Raw genomic sequence first — 16,844 nt, forward strand, 5'->3', positions numbered from 1 at the left:
CATGTGCTGGTCAGCCAGGCAGTCCCAGACCATGATCCCAACCTTGTATTTAATTAACTGCCTTGCTTCAGCAAATCCATTAAGGGTTTTATGCCAATATCCTCATCCATAAATTATGAACGATGACACCTAATGGAAGCTTGTTGTGAGGACCAAATGAGATGGCAAATGTCAGGGAGCAGCAACGTGGCCTGACCCATAGTAGGAGCTCCAGAAATGCTGCTTCTGCTCTTGTCCCAAGAGATTCTTCTGGAGGAAAATCTTTTCAGATTCCCGTTAAGGTCCGAGGCTGAGATGAAATTCTCTTTCACCCATGAGCTGTTTTGTTTAAGCCTCCCTCTCTTCCACAGAAGATTTGGACAGAAAAATCAAGTTCATATGTAGCAGAGGGTTCCTGGTTGGCTAAGGATGGCTGAGCACTGTGGGCACATCAGGGTTCAAGAATGGAAAACTTCGCTTGGGCTTGTGGCATGAGCCTTGACCCCTCACACAGGAGAGTAGGGGACAGACACTCAGCATGCTCAGTGCCCTCCAGGTGCTGAGTTTGAAGCAGGTGGGAGAGGCACCTGGGAGAAGAAAGCATTGCCCACTATAGCTGAGCGTGCTCCTCTTGGCCCAGCACCCAGCGGGACATTATGCTCTGGGATTGCACTGCTTTCCATTCGCTTTCCACCCTGGAGCACCCAGCCCTGCACGTTTCATTATTCCATGTGATTGTCCTAACACCCAGGGAAGAGGGCAGGCCAGGGGGGAAACTTTATAACTGCATCGTGCAGAGGTAGACACTGGCCTTTAGAACGGGGCAGTGCTTTCTAGAAAGAAATAGCTGGTATATAGCAAAGCCACAATGAAACCCTAGGACATCTGATCCTAGTTTTGTGTTGCTTTGTATTTTTTCCAAGGTAATTTCCTTCTCACTGTGTCTCAGAACTCTGTCATCTCTCCAGCCTTCCTCCTCAGGTCCTACCCAAACCAGCCTCTACTCATGATGCCTCCGCCCCCACCTCTCCTCTACTGACTTTCATTGTCACAGGGTACCTGAAAGAACTGTAATCTGACCATAATAATTCTCTCCAAAAGCTTAATGACTAATATTTACCAGCTCAAGAAGATTTTGAAAGAGGAGGTTGGATTACTCTAATGAGACCCAACTGGGGAGGATTTCAAACATTTGATAGCACTAGATCCCACAGCCAGGGCAGGATGTGGAGCCCGGCTTTGACACTAATTGGCTGGTGACATTGGATTGGCCTCCTAAACCTGAGCCTGGTTTCCTGTATGCGAAATGAGGGCAGTCAACCCTGGGCTTTCAGGTCCTCCTCTCTAACCTGGGGGCCTCTGAAACAAGGGGAGGCAGATGAGACATTGCTGCCCCATTCTCTGCCGCCTGTTCAGGGTAAGGCTGCTCCTGGATTTGGAGACGACCCCAAGGCACATGACAATTCGCCTCACTTGACATCCTGTAGCAACTTCCTCTGGGAGGAGCTCTGGGCAAACCGAGACTGGGGCTCTGCCCTCCTTGGAAAGCCCTAAGAATTCTCACTTTCTTTGATCTCCAGGGACTCTCCATTTCCTTCCAGAGCAGGTCCAGTGGCTTTTACTGTTAAACTGAGCATGCGCTTTCATACCCTCTCCTTCTGAAAAACCACCTGAACAATTCCCATCAGAGCATATTGACTTGGCATTTCTTCAGTTTTTGAAAAAGCCACAAATGGAAACTTGAGGCAAGGAAAGACAATCATGGAGAAGAGAAAAACTGTCTGTTGAAATACAAATTAATATTCAACTGTGCATGTACATACATATCTATGTCAGCCAGGGGCTAAGGCTAATGAGCACAATTCAGCTCTCTACATTTAGCCTCTCCCATGACAGGTGTGTATTTGTAAATTGCTCTATAGTTTACAGAGCATAGTTTATGCCCTGAATTAGTCAGGGTTCTGTTGGTGGCAAAAATCTAAAACCAGTTCTGTCTTAGTTCATTTTGAAAGACGTATGTTTGTGTGGTGGGGTGGTATTTACTGGGAGGATGCGAGGGCATTTCAGAGAAACAAAAAGGAGCATCTGAGACTCAAGAGGGAAGGAATGTGGGTTCCTTTGATATGGAATCATTCAGGTTCAAGCTGGGAAAACAAAATCTTTCTTTAGGTCTTTTAAGCAGTGCGAAGTGGATATTTAGTGGTGGAATTGAATACGGGTGGTAGAATATCTAAGATGCAAACAGGGATTATTAGCACCAACAGGAAGCCAGCTTCTGCCAGGATGGGAAGAAAAGTAGTCGGAGCTGGTGACACTCAAACTCAGAAGTGGTGACTCCACAGCAGGGGTCAGCTGCATGACGGGGGCTGTTCCATCACACTCTCCATTGACTCTGAAACTCCTGGAGACAAGTCTACTGCTGAAGATGCCGTGGGAAGCAGAGAGCGGGCAGCTCCTGGATGCCTCTCTCCTCTTGCCTCCAGTCTTCAGCCAGTGTTCCCATTGTCTGAACACATCCTAGGGGCGATTGGCAAGGAGCGGTGGTGGGTGGAAACAGTTTCCTGTGTGCAGGGCAGGAGAGAAGGGGGTCTGAGAAGAGACCATGTAAATGGCCAGGCTGGGAAACCTCAGCAAACTCTTGTCTGTAACACGGCCCTAAAGTGACTCAACTCAGCCCTCTTTAGCTCCTGACTTGATTTCTTGAAGATTCAAGTTCCTTAGCAAGGGGATGGTCTTGGCCCAGCCTGGTTCAGGTGACCTGTCTGGATGGTTTGATGTGGCCATGTACAGGGTCATTAAAGGAACTACTGCGAACCAGGTATCTCCTGCTCCCACCTCCCAGCACATACACACACATACATGCACACACACACACACACACACACACACACACATGCACAGTTCAGGGCTATTGCACATGCCCCATGTCTGTCCTGGAACATAGTCTTCACTTTCAGCTTCCTTTTGCAGATAAAGCTCTGCAAGATGGAATAGTTTTCCAGATATCCTCTGTATGATGGTCAAGGACTATCTGAAGTCAAAAGAGTTTGGGATTGAATTGTGGCTTTAGCACTTGCTGGCTGGGTGACTTGGGCAGACAACTTGCCCCCAGTGTCCTCAACTGTTTCAAGGGGGTGGCCGTATTCATCTCACAGAGCTACTGCAGAGATCCAGTGGAACCACACACACACTCTCACACACACACTCACACACACATGCACACGCACACACACCAAACTGGTATTCATAATTGCCTGTCCAACAAAGCTGCTACTTCTGTTTTTGTGCCATGACCCAGTTCTTGAAAGGTTTAGACCAGGTCAGTGAGAGCTTTCCCATCGCATTTAATAAGTCTGTTTTAATGCAAAAGGTCACTCAGGGTGATCGGCTTTACATGGGAAGACGGGATTATGATCTTCTAATTCACACATTCCCAACAGGGAGGGGCAAAAATTGGTTCTTGGAGAAGTAAAAGTACCTTACTCTTTTTTATGTGTATTAAGCACAGATATACATACATTACACAGATAAATATAGAGTGTATCTTATCCATTAAAATTTCAAGGGAGGAATAATTAGGAAAAAATTCGAAAAGACTCTGTAGGTAGGCCAAAACTGCTGTTCAGCTTACTTTGGGAAGTCTTCTGTTGCCCAATGGAGAAGCTTCTGGCTGTGCCAGGAAAGATTTTGAGGGATGGGCAGCTCAGCCTCTGACTGAGAGAAGCATGAGGTGTACAGGGTGTGGCATAGACTTTAGAATGAGATAGAATTGGCTTAAAACCCCTGCTCTATTATTTCCTACTCCCATGATCTTGAATACTGATCTACTTCTCTGGTCCTCAATTTCTTTAACTCTAAGAAAGGAATTGCAATTGTGTGGGAGTCAATGGAGAAAAAGCCTGGAAAGACACTATGACTGGCACCTTTTTGAGACACCATCCATGGCACGTCAATCACCCTAATTTATTCAAGGCCAAGTCTTCTTCTCATTCCTGATTTTTACTATGCTCTCTCTCATCTCTCCCTTTCCCATCCTCTGGCTCCACCCGCTCCCCTATGCATGCACCTGATGTCTTTCTCTGATCTGGTCCTCCTCCAATGGAGAAGGCCCGCCAAGGCCCCTACCAGCCCTGCTGAACGCTTGAGTGTGGAGTAGACTGTCTTGTCGGTGCTTGTGTCCTTGCCCGTTCAGCCTCAGCAATAATGCCAAGCCCATCAGCAAGCATTCCACTCCCAGCTTCCTGCAGCCATCATCCTGCATCACTCAGATGATAGTTTTGCCTTGAGAGACCCAGGCAAGGCTCGGGCAGTCTTCCCTGTGAGGCCTCAGAAGCCCAACTTTGCAGAGCTGGTGTCTCATGCTCATGCCCAGTCTGGGATCACTGCATCTCCAGCAGGCTGCCCTGGTGCTAGACCTTTCATGTTGAGCTCCCTACACAATTATGAATGGGAGGCAGAGAAAAGCCAGGAGCAGAGGTGCTGGTATCATGCTCAGAAAACACTCAGATTTGCCTCCTTCACAGCCAACTGCTACTACTTTGTCTCAGTTCAACTATATCTTTGTTTTAGTTCGTTAAGTTGCTGGAATGCACTATACCAGAGACAGAACGGCTTTTAAAGGGAGAATTTATTAAGTTGCAAGTTCTAAGGCCATGAAAATATCCAAATTAAGGCACTGACAAGTGGTTACCTTCACTCAAGAAAGGTTGATGCTGTCTGGAACACTTCTGTCAGCTAGGAAGACACATGGTGACATCTGCTATCTTTCTCTACTGGCTTCTTCAAACAGCTTTCCCAGGGGTCTCTGGCTGTGTGGGCTCTGTCAGCACTGAAGCTTTGTCCAAAATGGTTTGTTTCCTCTTAAGGGATTCCAGTAAGCAATCCCACCTTGAATGGGTGGAGACATGTCTCCATGGAAACAACCTAATCAAGTTACTACCCACAATTGGGTGGGCCACATCTCCATGGAAACAATAAAAAAGATCCCACCCAGCAATACTGAATGAGGGTTAAAGAACATGGCTTTTTCTGGGGTACACAACAGTTTCAAATCAGCACAATCCTCTTCATCAATATGTTTGTCTCTGAACCTCTTCATATTTGGTGATTTCTGTTCACTCATTGATTTATCCACTTACTCATTTAATCACTTTTATTATTCAGGTAACATTTATTATTCATGTACTATTTGTCAAGTTCTGGGCTGAGCATGCTGGCTCAATCCTCAGTGTTGGCTCAACTCAACGCCTCAAAGTACATTCAAGCCTTGGGGGATCATAAAACTAATTCTTTGTTTCTGCTTGGTCATAAGTCTCATGCATAGCTGCCCAAATTGATGGCATTCTCTTTTCTCTAGAGCTAAATTTCCCAGGGATTTTTATTTTATTTTATTTTTTAATTACCACAATGTGTCTAATCCCTAGGAAGGAGAAAGTTTAGCTCAATGTGATATCTGTGCAAACATCTGTCAGGATGAGACCAAGCTGCTAGCTCAGGGTTTAATAAGAAGCAAGGGAGAAAGGAATTGGATTAAAGGGAACAAGAAAAATGACCCATCTCAGGTTCTCTTGGAAAAAAAATGATTTCAGTCATTTCACTCCTAACCCAATAGCTCTCCTCAATTTTTCTTCCCAGAAACTGGCAGATCCAACAATTTCCCAGAGAAATGAGTAAGGGTTGGTAACTTTTTTCCGTAGAGGGCCAGATAGCAAATAGGTTTGACTTTGTTGGCCGTAGGATCTATGTTATAATTACTCAACTCTGCCCTCATGACTGGAAAGCACCAAAAGACAATATACAAAGTGTTCTAGTTTGCTAGCTGCCAGAATGCAGCACACCAGAGACGGATTGGCTTTTAATAAAAGGGGATTTATTTCATTAGTTCTTCAGAGAAAAGGTAGCTAACTTTCATCTGAGCTTCTTTCTTATGTGGGAAGGCTCAGAGTAATCTCTCCTGGCCTACTCTTCAGGCCTCTGGGTTCCAACAACTTTCCCCAGGGTGATTCCTTTCTGCATCTCCAAAGGCCCGGGCTGAACTGTGAGTGCTGAGATGAGGAATGGCAAGCTGCTTGGGCTGTGCTATGTTGCACTCTCTCATTTAAGCACCAGCCAATTAAGTCAAACGTCATTCATTGCAGCAGGCACGCCTCCTAGCTGACTGCAGATGTAATCAGCAATAGATGAGGTTCACGTACCATTGGCTCATGTCCACAGCAACAAAACTAGGTGCCTTCACCTGGCAAGTTGACAACTGAATCTAACTACTACACAAATAAATCGACTTGGCTGTTTTCCAGGAATACTTTGTGGCAAAAACAGGTTGGCTTTGGCCTGTGGGCCATAGTTTGTCCTGCCCTGGGTTACAGCAAGTCATCATGAAGTATCTACATGGAGGTGACTCTGAGAGCTAGAAAGTGCCTTGATGGGCAGTGATAGCAGATGGTTGAACTATCTCTGCATGGCCAGTGGCCATTTGCTCCCTTTTTGTGATGAGGAGCCTCCACTTCCCCAGGCAGCTATTTCATCCATTCCTTAAGAAAGCTTTTCTTTGTATTGCCTGAAATCTGTCTTCCTGCACCTGCCTCTTCTGGCCATTGAGGCCACACAACCAACCCCAGACACTCTTGCACAAAATAGCTTTTTGAATGTCGATTTCTTCCTGAGTCTTCCTTCCTTTGATGACAACATTCTAAGTTCTTGTACTTCTTCCTCAGTCAGCATGGCTTTAATATCTCTCCCTCTTCAAATCACCCTCATCTTGTGGGATGCTAGCTTTAGACAGAAAGTTAGGAAAGTAGGAACTGCAAACGTAGGCAGAATAGGTTTCAGCTTCTACATTGGAAACTCAGTGACAAGTAGACTGGCTTCTGGAAGGCCCAGTCTTCTCCTCGCGTGGATCGGGGAGGATGGTGCTTCTCTGTTCGGCTGCATGTGGGGTGTCAGGTGTCAAGAGGGCACTGGGTAAACCATTAAGGTCATACCTTGGGATGCCAGAGGGAATGGTCAGGGCTTTTGAGGAAGGCTGTAACTCCTGGAATGTGCCAGAGCATCTGCACTGATGCAGAGAAGGGAGAAGTCCTGACCTGAAGGGTTAAGACACAGAGTGGGGGCCCAGCAGAGTCCATCTGGGCATGTCTGTTGGGGAGATTTGGTATTTATCACCGTGCCAACACACCAGCAGAGACCAGACCAGGAAATCTGCCTGGGGACTCCATCAGCAGAAAGAGGGTTTTGCTCACCTGTGGTGTCCAGGCACTTGAAGGATTCTTTCGCGACTCCTCAAACAGGCTAATTCTGATTTTGCTGAGTTCTGCAGGCAAAGCGTGCGCGATAAGTATCTGAAGGGTAGGGACTAGGAAAGACTATGGCATCTCTGCCCCCCGCCCCCCACCCAACCCTTCTTCCCATGTCCTCCACCACACAGGCCTGACACAGCTCTGAAAGCATGGTGCTTACTTTGCTAAAACCTATCCTAAGTCCTTACTGCCATCCCACTCTACCCTGCCAGCCCCATACCTAAGGCTATTAAAACAGGCTTTGTAAATCACCTGTCCAAATTCTGAAGAATGCAGACCAACCCGCCCAAATGCTTTTAGCAATTGCTCCTCTGCAATTCTAGGATTCTGAAAACAGGCCAGACTCTGGGTGATAAACCAACCTTATTTCTCCAAGTGAAATGAATTACTAACCACCTCACTGCTTTATTTTCCCACTGAAGGAAATGTAACACAACCGCTCCAAGGTTATTTTTCCTTGTAAAAGTGTAGTAAACTAGTGTAGTAAAAGACCAAATTTGTTTTCCCTAACACTCCAATTTTGAGTTAATCTTCTTCTTGGTCCCTCTTCTGGTAGATAAAGTCATCAAGAGATTTTAAGGTAATCTGTTCATTTGGTTATTTAAAGCTACAGGTTGAGAATCTGTTGTGTGCAAGGCTAGGTACCAGAGATAAGAATACGAAAACATTGTCTTTATCTTCTAAAATATTGGAATATAGTTTGGGTGATGGTCTTATTGGCAGGGACAGAGAAGCAGAAATACAGGGTGTAATGAAGGAGGCAGTATTTCAGCTGAGTTTTCTAAGCAGAAGCACTTGTCTGTAAAGTGGAAATGATTTGTACAAAGGCTTGAAATGATCAGCAGATTTGGATATACCAGATCACAGAATGAGAACCATTTTTTTTCATAATTCAACAATATTCAAATTAGATGCCTTTCCTAGAAAATAAAAGCCATATTGGCTCCAAATTTGGTCTCCTGATTGGCACTCTATTGACATTGACAGCAGGCCTGATGTTTGAGGTTTAGTTTAGATTATCTTCATGCATTCATTACTCTGTTGTGAACCTGCAAAATGCCATTCACTGTGGTAAGTAATGGGGATTCCTCATGTAAGGTTGGAAGCAAATACCGATACTGAGTTTGGGATATAAGATGTTTCTTTGGAACCAATAACTACGAAAGGACAGGGAAGAAGAAGAAGTAAGATTGGATGGAGGGAGAGTTTGAACTAAGAGGCAGACCCAATAACGCTTCCATTCATCCAGGGTTCCTCAATCTCGGTAGTATGGAAATAGAGTCTGGATAATTCTCTGTTACTGGGAACTGTCTTGTATATTGTAGGATATTTATCAGCATCTCTGGCCTCCACCCGCTGGATGCCAGTAGCGTCCCCTGCCCCAAGTTGTAACCAGAGAAAGTGTCTCCACAAATTACCAAATGTCCCCTGGTAAGAAAGGGGACACAGTTATTCCCCAGTTGAGAACCACCCAGTGGGCTGTCAATGCACATTTTTGTCCATGCCACATACATGCAAAATGTCTCTGATCCTCTTCTATTATTGGGATGCAAAAGTACACATTCACCATATCATTGGCTGCATGTATGCACCTAAGAGTGTTTCGATCTGCTCTAGTAAAGACACCACAGCTGGCATGTGGGCTGCCATCAGGGCTATTGCTTAGTGGCCTACAGTTATCCTCTAGGGTCTATCTGGTTTCTGCAGAGGCCACACTAGTGAACTGGATGGGAACATGATGGGGACCACCGTACGACCTGAATCCTAAGACTCCTGAGGATGGTACTTTCCTCTCACATCCTCTCAATCAGTATTGTGATTGTTGGTTATTTACCATCATGGCTGGTTGGGAAGGCAATTTTAGAGGCTTCTACTTGGTCTTCCCCCACTTTTATGGTTCCAATGTGGTGACGGTGCCCCGAGTATGTCAGTTTCTATTGTACATTCAGGGCCCAGGGAAATGAACACAGGGCGGCCCAGTGGACAAACTGTGAACCTGACCTTGGCGCATCCTCCATATGCCTTCACTCAACTGGGATGTAGTGTCATATGATGGTTTGGTTCTTTAGGTATTATGTAAATTCAGATCCTGTGTCCAACAGTTTTCAAGATATTTGGTATTCCTCTTTTCCTTGTATTCAGTTATTGAAGTAACTGGCCACAGATCCCTCTCAGGAGGAACCGTGGGAATTGTTACTATGTACACTTGGCTGTAGTGTAGAAGGGTCTTTCTTCAATCAGTGAGGGCTCAAGTTCTGAAAAAAATAGCTCAATTTTGGAAGCTGAGAAAAGGATTATGACTTCTTATTGGGACATCTGCCCTCGATCCTTGATCATTGTATGAGTCAGAGTTTCCAGAAACAGAACCAGAAAAATATGCACACAGTGGGAGGGGGGCTGATTTATTTAAGGAATTGACTCAGCAATTGTGGGGGCTAGCAAATCTGAAATCCATAGGCCAGGCCACTAGCTGGAAGTTCTACGGAGAGTTGATGCTACAGTTCTTGAGGCAGAACTTTTTCTTTGGAAACTTCAGTTCTTTGCTCTTAAGGCCTTCAACTGATTGGATGAGGTCCACCTTCATTATCGATGGTGAGCTGCTTTACATAAAATCACATCTACAAAATACCTTCACAGCAACATCTAAGTTAGTATTGACTAAATAACTAGAAACCACAGCCTAGACGAGTTGACACTCAAAATTAACCATTCCAATCATTCATCTTGATTTTATTTTGAGAAGCACTCTGGCTGGCTGTCCATATATAAATATTTTTTTCTCTAGGATGCCCTGTTCTAGTGACCACTCCCATACTTCATTTTGTGTTCGGCCTGCTGGCTGTCACTCCACCTTGCTGGTCATTAGATTCGTCGTGACTGGCTTTTGATGTTTGAGTGCGATCACCTGTCTTCTGGCCTTCATGGCCCTGTCACCCCCATTTCTATGCATATTCCCCGGTCAGTGATCACAGCTTCTACCTTCAGCTCTGGCTTGTCGAGGAGGCCACTACTGGAGTTTTTGAAGATGCTGGGATCACTCTCCTCAGAGCAGTCCATATGATCATGGGGAATGCTGTATCCTTCAGCCCATGTCTTCGGAATACAAAGAGTTAGAAGACTGGGTAGGGACCCAAAATCTTTGTGTACATTGTGCTGGTTTGCAGCTATCATGTACCCCAGAAAAGCCATATTCTTTAATCCTCATTCAGTATTGTTGGGTGGTGTCATGGTTAGGTTCATTTAGCCAGGTGGAGGTGCCTGGTTGTCTAGTCGGACAAGTGTTGACCTGTCTGTTGCTATGAGGGCATTTCATGGGCAATCATGACCACGTTGGCTGCATTTGCAATCAGCTAAGGGGAGTGGCTTCTGCAATGAGTGATGCTTAATCTAATCACCAGAAGCTTTTAAGGAGGATTAAGAAGAGATAATCACTCATCCTGCTTCAGTCAGCCAGCCTCTCCTGAGAGCTCATTGAGGACCTTCATTGGAGCTGCCAGTTCATGGCCTGCCCTACAGATCTTGTATTCTACCATCCCCACAGTGCCCAGCCAGCCTTTCCTTGGAGTTCATTGAGGACCTTCATTGGAGCTGCCAACTTGTGGCCTGCCCAATGGTTTCTGTGGAGATGTGTCTCTACCTATTAAAAGTGGGGTTGCTTACTGGAGCCCTTTAAGAGGGAACCATTTTGGAAAAAGCTTTAGAAACAACAGAGCCCACACAGCCAGAGGTCTTTGGAGATGCTGAAGGAAGGTGCCCCCAGGGAAGCCTTGTGAAATGAGTAAAGAAAGATAGCAGACACGTCCATGTACTTTCCCAACTGATAGAGATGTCCAGAAGCCAAAGACCCCAGCAGACGCCAGCCATGTGACTTCCCAGCTGACAGAGCTGCTCTGGATGGCATCAGCCTTTTCTGACTGAAGGTAGCCTCTTGTTGGTGCTTAATTTGGACATTTTCATGGCCTAAGAACTATAAACTTACAACTTAATAAATTCCCTTTTTAAAAGCCATTCCATTTCTGGTATGTTGCATTCTGGCATTCTGGCAGCTTAACAAACTAAAACATACAGCCACCCAGATGTCCTCTTTCAAGCTAGCACTGGCAGAAGTGTCCTGCCTTGGTTGGGTATTTAGCCATTTTTCAAGTTTATCCACTTTTTTTCCATAGAGTCAGAAACTAGAATATAGGGTACCAGAGTTCTCAAATTTTAATATGTTTTGCAAGTATTCACTTTATCATGTTGAGGAAATTTCCTTCCATTCCTAGTTTTCCAAAATTTCTTTCTTTCTTTCTTTTTTGATCAATAAGTGTTGTATTTTGTCAAATGTCTTTTCTGCATCAATTCAGGCGATCATGTGTTTTTTCCCATTGTTTGCTTAATGAGGTGTATTACATTAATTTATTTCCTCATGTCGAACCACACTTGCCCACCTAGAAGGAATCCCACTGGATCATGGTGTGTAATTTTTAATGTACTGTTGGATTTGGACTGCTAATCTGATATTAACGGTTTTTTTCTTCTATATTCATAAGACATATTAGACTGTAATTTTTTGTGTGATATCTTCATGTAACTTCAATATGAGGGTGATGTTGATCTCATGGAATGCATGTCCCATGAAGGTCCTCAATGAACTCTCAGGAGAGGCTGGCTGACTGAAGCAGGATGAGTGATTATCTCTTCTTAATCCTCCTTAAAAGCTTCTGGTGATTAGATTAAGCATCACTCATTGCAGAAGCCACTCCCCTTAGCTGATTGCAAATGCAGCCAACGTGGTCATGATTGCCCATGAAATGCCCTCATAGCAACAGACAGGTCAACACTTGTCTGACTAGACAACCAGGCACCTCCACCTGGCCAAATTGACACATGAACCTAACCATGACACCACCCAACAATACTGAATGAGTATTAAAGAATATGGCTTTTCTGGGGTACATGATAGCTGCAAACCAGCACAATGTACACAAAGATTTTGGCTCCCTACCCAGTCTTCTAACTCTTTGTATCTTTCTCTACTCATTTCACAAAAACTTTTTGAAGAGTTTGAGCAGGATTGTTGTTAATTTTCTTGGAATTTTTGGTAAAATTAACCTGTAAGATATCTGCTTTTCTTGATTGGTGATATCTTCCATTTCTTCTTTAGTCACCATAGCTAGTTTGGGCATTTCTAAGAATTTGTCCATTTTATCTAAATTATCTAATTTGCTGGTGTACAGATGTTCATTGTATCATCTTATAGTACTTTTTATTTCTTTGGGGTTTTTAGGAAATTCCCTCTTTTCTTTCTGATTTTAGTTATTTGTGTCCTCTCACTTTTTATTTTATTTATTTATTTTTTGTCAGTCTAGCTATAGGTTTGTTGCTTTTATTGTTCTTTTAAAAGAATCAACTTTTGGTTTTGTTGATTGTTTTTTATTCTCTAATTCATTTATCTCCACTCCAACCTTTGTTATTTCTTTCTTTCAGCTTGCCTTGGGTTTAGTTTGCTCTTCTTTTTCTAGATCTTTTGGTTTTGAGGTTATGTCTGTGATTTGAGATCTATTTTTCTTTTTTGATGTAAGCATCTAGAATTTTTTTGCACACCACAAGTTTGGGGAGGTTATGCTTTCATTTTCACTTGCCTCAAAATATTTCCTAATTTCCCTCGTGATTTTTTCTATGACCCATTGGTTACCTAAGAGTATACTTTTAAAATATCCATATATTTTTGAATTTTCCATCTCTCCCTCTGTTATTGATTTCTAGCTTCATTCTATTGTGGTCAGAGTAGACACATTGTAAGATACCAATATTTCTTAATTTATTTGAGACTTATTTTGTAACCTAACAAATAGTCTATCTTGGAGAATGATCCATACGTGCTAGAATATATATTCTGCTGCTGTTGGGGAAAATGTTCTAAATAAGTGTTTTAGGTCTGGTTGGTTTAGAGTATCATTCAAGTCTTTTCATCTTCTTATTGATCTTCTGTCTTGATGTTCTATCTGCTATTGAAAGTAGTTTATCAAAATTTCCTACTACTAATATTTAACTGTCTTTTTCTCCCTTTGAATCTGTCAGTGTCTGCTGTTAGGTGCACATATATTTATAATTGTTATATCTTCATTTTGAATTGACCTCTTTAACAATAAACTACCTTCTTTGTTCCTTGTAATAGTTTTTAGCTTAAAAAGTTTTTCTGAAATTGATATTTGTGTGGCTACCTCAGTTCTCTTTTGGCTACTATTTGTATGGTATATTTTTCTTCCATCCTTTCACTTTCATCCTGCTTGTATCTTTGAATGTAAAGTGGGTCTCTTGTAAACAGCATATAGTTTGGATCATAGTTTTTCATCCATTCTGCCAATTTCTGTCTTTTGATTGGCAAGTATAATCCATTTACATTTAGTGCAACTACTGACAACTCAGGATTTTCTTCTACCTTTTCATTTTCGTTTGCTCGAATTTTCTGTCAATGCCTCCTTTCACATTTATTTGATATTTTGTATTGTACTAATTTGAGTCCCTTCTCATTTCCTTTTCAATATATTTTTCATATAAATGTATATTTTGTTCACCATGGGGTTAAATTTAACATCCTATGTCTATAATAGTAATATTTGATTTGCTACCAACTTAATTTCAATAGCGTGCACATTCACAATTCATATCCTCCTTTCTCCCCCCACCATTTTTTGTACTTTTTACAATTACAACTTTGTACATTGTATGTCTAAAACAATTAATTTCTCATTACTTTTTATGCATGTCAGCACTTATAAGAAGAAGTAGGGTTACATACCAAAAAATACAACACAATAGTACTGTTTATTTACCGGTGTGGTTACCTTTACTGGAGGTCTTTATTTCTTTATACCTCTTTGACCCACTCTCTAGTGTTCTTTCAGTCTGAAGAGCTCACTTTAGCATGGCTTATTGGGCAGGTCTACTGGTCTTTACGCTTTTCTTTATCTGGGAGTATCTTAATCTTTCCTTCATTTTTGAAGGAAAATTCTCGATAAGCAATTGATTTCTTTTTGCATTTTATTTCATACCACTGTCTTCCTGCCTCCATGGCTGCTACTAAGAAATTAGACTTAATATTACTGGGATTCCCTTGTACATAATTGTTGCCTCTTTCTTGCAGTTTCAGTCCTTGTTCCTTGTCCACTGGAGAGCTCTGATGGTTTGATCAGTATGTGATGGGGTGTGGCTCTCTTTGAGTTTATCTTGTTTGGGTTTGTTGGGCTTCTTAAATGTTCATATTCATGCTTTTCTCTACATTTGGGGAGTTTTCTGCCATTATTTCTTTGAATATTTCTGCTTTACTATGTGCAATGTGCTTCTCTGCCTTCATGACAAATTCTGGGAAGTTGAACTCAGACAAGCTTCCTTGTCGGGTTTGTCAGACTTTCTCCCGTTAGACTGGCAGTGACACCCACGAACCCCAGTATGCACGCAGGGGCCACTCTGCTCCCCCCAAAACAAGGCCAGGGGACCCACAATGTCAGAGATAGTTGGTTCCACCCCACACTGTGGAAGGGGTAGGAGAGGGGCCAGCAGGGTTCCGGGAGCTTCTTCTATGGGTTTGGATTGAGTACTTGTCCAGTTAATGCAACCCCTGTACCTGTTCTCTGTAGCTTTGAGGTGACTTCTAGATTCCTGTGCCTTTGCCAAGCGGTGGGGGAACAGTGGCTGCCCTCAGATCCAGCCCCAGTGATCGGAAGTAGCTGATCAGAAGTAATAGTCAGAGGTCAGATCCCACCCCCAGAGTCTGGAGGCCAAGGTCCGTATGTCCCACCCTGGGACCGGCTGTGCTGGGGTCGAGCTGCAGCCCGCCCTGCGGCTCACATGAGGCCGGGGGATGGGGTGGGGGATGGGGTGGGGGATAGGGTGGGGGATGGGGTGGGGGATGGCGGCACTGCGGGAGTGAAGTCCATGGGTGTTTCCACAGCGTGCATGCAGAAGTCTTCCTCCCTCTCTTCCTCGGATGCTGGACCGTGTTCCACTAGGCTCCAGAGTTTCAAAATAACTGATTCAGACAGTTCCTCTCAGAATCAATAGTTCTTTCAGTGGAGGGTCTAATTCCTGGAACATCTTACTCTGCTGTCTTCCCGCAATCCAACCCGGTCTTAGTAAAAAGGTCTGAACTAATCTGCTTTGCCTCGCTCCACAGTGGGAGAAGTCAGCTGCTTTGGAGGCCACCAAAGAACACTTCTGGCTTCACACCTGCTTTCAATTGCCTAGTACCCTCAAGGGAGAGCAACCAGGGGTCAGGGGAGGGCACCGGGGGTCAGGGGAGGGCACTGGGGGTCAGGGGAGGGCACTGGGGGTCAGGGGAGGGCACCTGGGGTTCAGGAGAAGGCACTGGGGGTCAGGGGAGGGCACTGGGGGTCAGGGGAGGGCACGGGGGGTCAGGGGAGGGCACCGGGGGTCAGGGGAGGGCACCCGGGGGTCAGGGGAGGGCACCCGGGGGTCAGGGGAGGGCACTGGGGGTCAGGGGAGGGCACTGGGGGTCAAGGGAGGGCACTAGGGGTCAGGAGAGGGCACCGGGGGTCAGGGGAGGGCACCGGGGGTCAAGGGAGGGCACCGGGGGTCAGGGGAGGGCACTGGGGGTCAACGGAGGGCACTGGGGGTCAGGAGAGGGCACTGGGGGTCAGGGGAGGGCACTGGGGGTCAGGGGAGGGCACCCGGGGGTCAGGGGAGGGCATTGGGGGTCAAGGGAGGGCACTGGGGGTCAGGGGAGGGCACTGGGGGTCAGAGGAGGGCACTGGGGGTCAAGGGAGGGCACTGGGGGTCAGGAGAGGGCACTGGGGGTCAGGGGAGGGCACCTGGGGGTCAGGGGAGGGCACTGGGGGTCAAGGGAGGGCACTGGGGCTCAGGGGAAGGCACTAGGGGTCAGGGGAGGGCACCGGGGGTCAGGGGAGGGCACCCGGGGTTCAGGAGAGGGCACTGGGGGTCAGGGGAGGGCACCGGGGGTCAGGGGAGGGCACCGCTGTCATGGGCAGCCCAGGGCCCGTGGATGTCCAGGGACTCCACAGAGGACAGTCTCCGATTGGGCTGCATTTTCAGGCTCCTTCATCTGCCCTGACGCTGCTCCCTTCTCTTTTCACAGGAGGTGGGCTCTGGTGGTCACAGAGGAATGAACGGAAGGGTCACAGGAAGGGGGCTGAGGAGGTGGGACGACTGGGAACAAGTTGTAACCAACGTAAACTGTTCTCCAAATGACTCCTTTACACCGGACTGAAAAGCCATGGGCCTGGCGTCACCAACAAAGACCTCAGCTGAGCCACTGAAGGCGGAAGACCAAGGAGGACTGTGCACGGCACATTTATCTATCACCCTGGTAATCCGCGTGCTATCACGGTGGGTTCTGGGGTCCTGGGCTGGAATTAAAGTGGAGGAAGGAAGAACCAATAACAATAAAAGCCCCTTAACAGTAAAGGAGGGTTTGAAATTACCAAGCAAAGGAGTGCGAGCTAATGCCTTTCTCTCCACAGCTAGATCCATCTGAGGTTGGCAGGGAAAGACGATCCCCTTTCTGCAAAGAAAGGAACATGGGGGTCATGGAGGTGCGGTGAACTGCCC

At 45.4% G+C, this 16,844-nt stretch overlaps 2 long non-coding RNA genes across 9 annotated transcripts in view; one reads left to right on the forward strand and one right to left on the reverse strand.

Annotated features, from left to right (window-relative positions):
- Positions 1-16,844, reverse strand: part of LOC143689079 (uncharacterized) — a 33,675-nt gene that overhangs the window by 10,431 nt on the left and 6,400 nt on the right. For 2 of the 3 annotated variants that reach the window (XR_013178550.1, XR_013178551.1), the window contains exons 2-4: positions 16,718-16,797; positions 14,884-14,986; positions 7,218-7,288 (exon numbers count right to left, since the gene is read on the reverse strand). This is a non-coding gene — a long non-coding RNA (uncharacterized LOC143689079). Of the gene's footprint in view, positions 1-1,875; positions 2,541-7,217; positions 7,289-14,883; positions 14,987-16,717; positions 16,798-16,844 lie in introns of those variants that run through there. The other variant, XR_013178549.1, reaches the window with a different exon arrangement.
- Positions 1-16,844, forward strand: part of LOC143689078 (uncharacterized) — a 152,038-nt gene that overhangs the window by 10,391 nt on the left and 124,803 nt on the right. For all 6 annotated transcript variants that reach the window (XR_013178543.1, XR_013178544.1, XR_013178545.1 and 3 more), the window contains exons 4-7: positions 14,897-15,042; positions 15,211-15,399; positions 16,372-16,602; positions 16,757-16,828. This is a non-coding gene — a long non-coding RNA (uncharacterized LOC143689078). The remainder of the gene's footprint in view (positions 1-14,896; positions 15,043-15,210; positions 15,400-16,371; positions 16,603-16,756; positions 16,829-16,844) is intronic.

This window comes from Tamandua tetradactyla, chromosome 6, assembly GCF_023851605.1.
Source record: "Tamandua tetradactyla isolate mTamTet1 chromosome 6, mTamTet1.pri, whole genome shotgun sequence".
Lineage (NCBI taxonomy): Eukaryota > Metazoa > Chordata > Mammalia > Pilosa > Myrmecophagidae > Tamandua > Tamandua tetradactyla.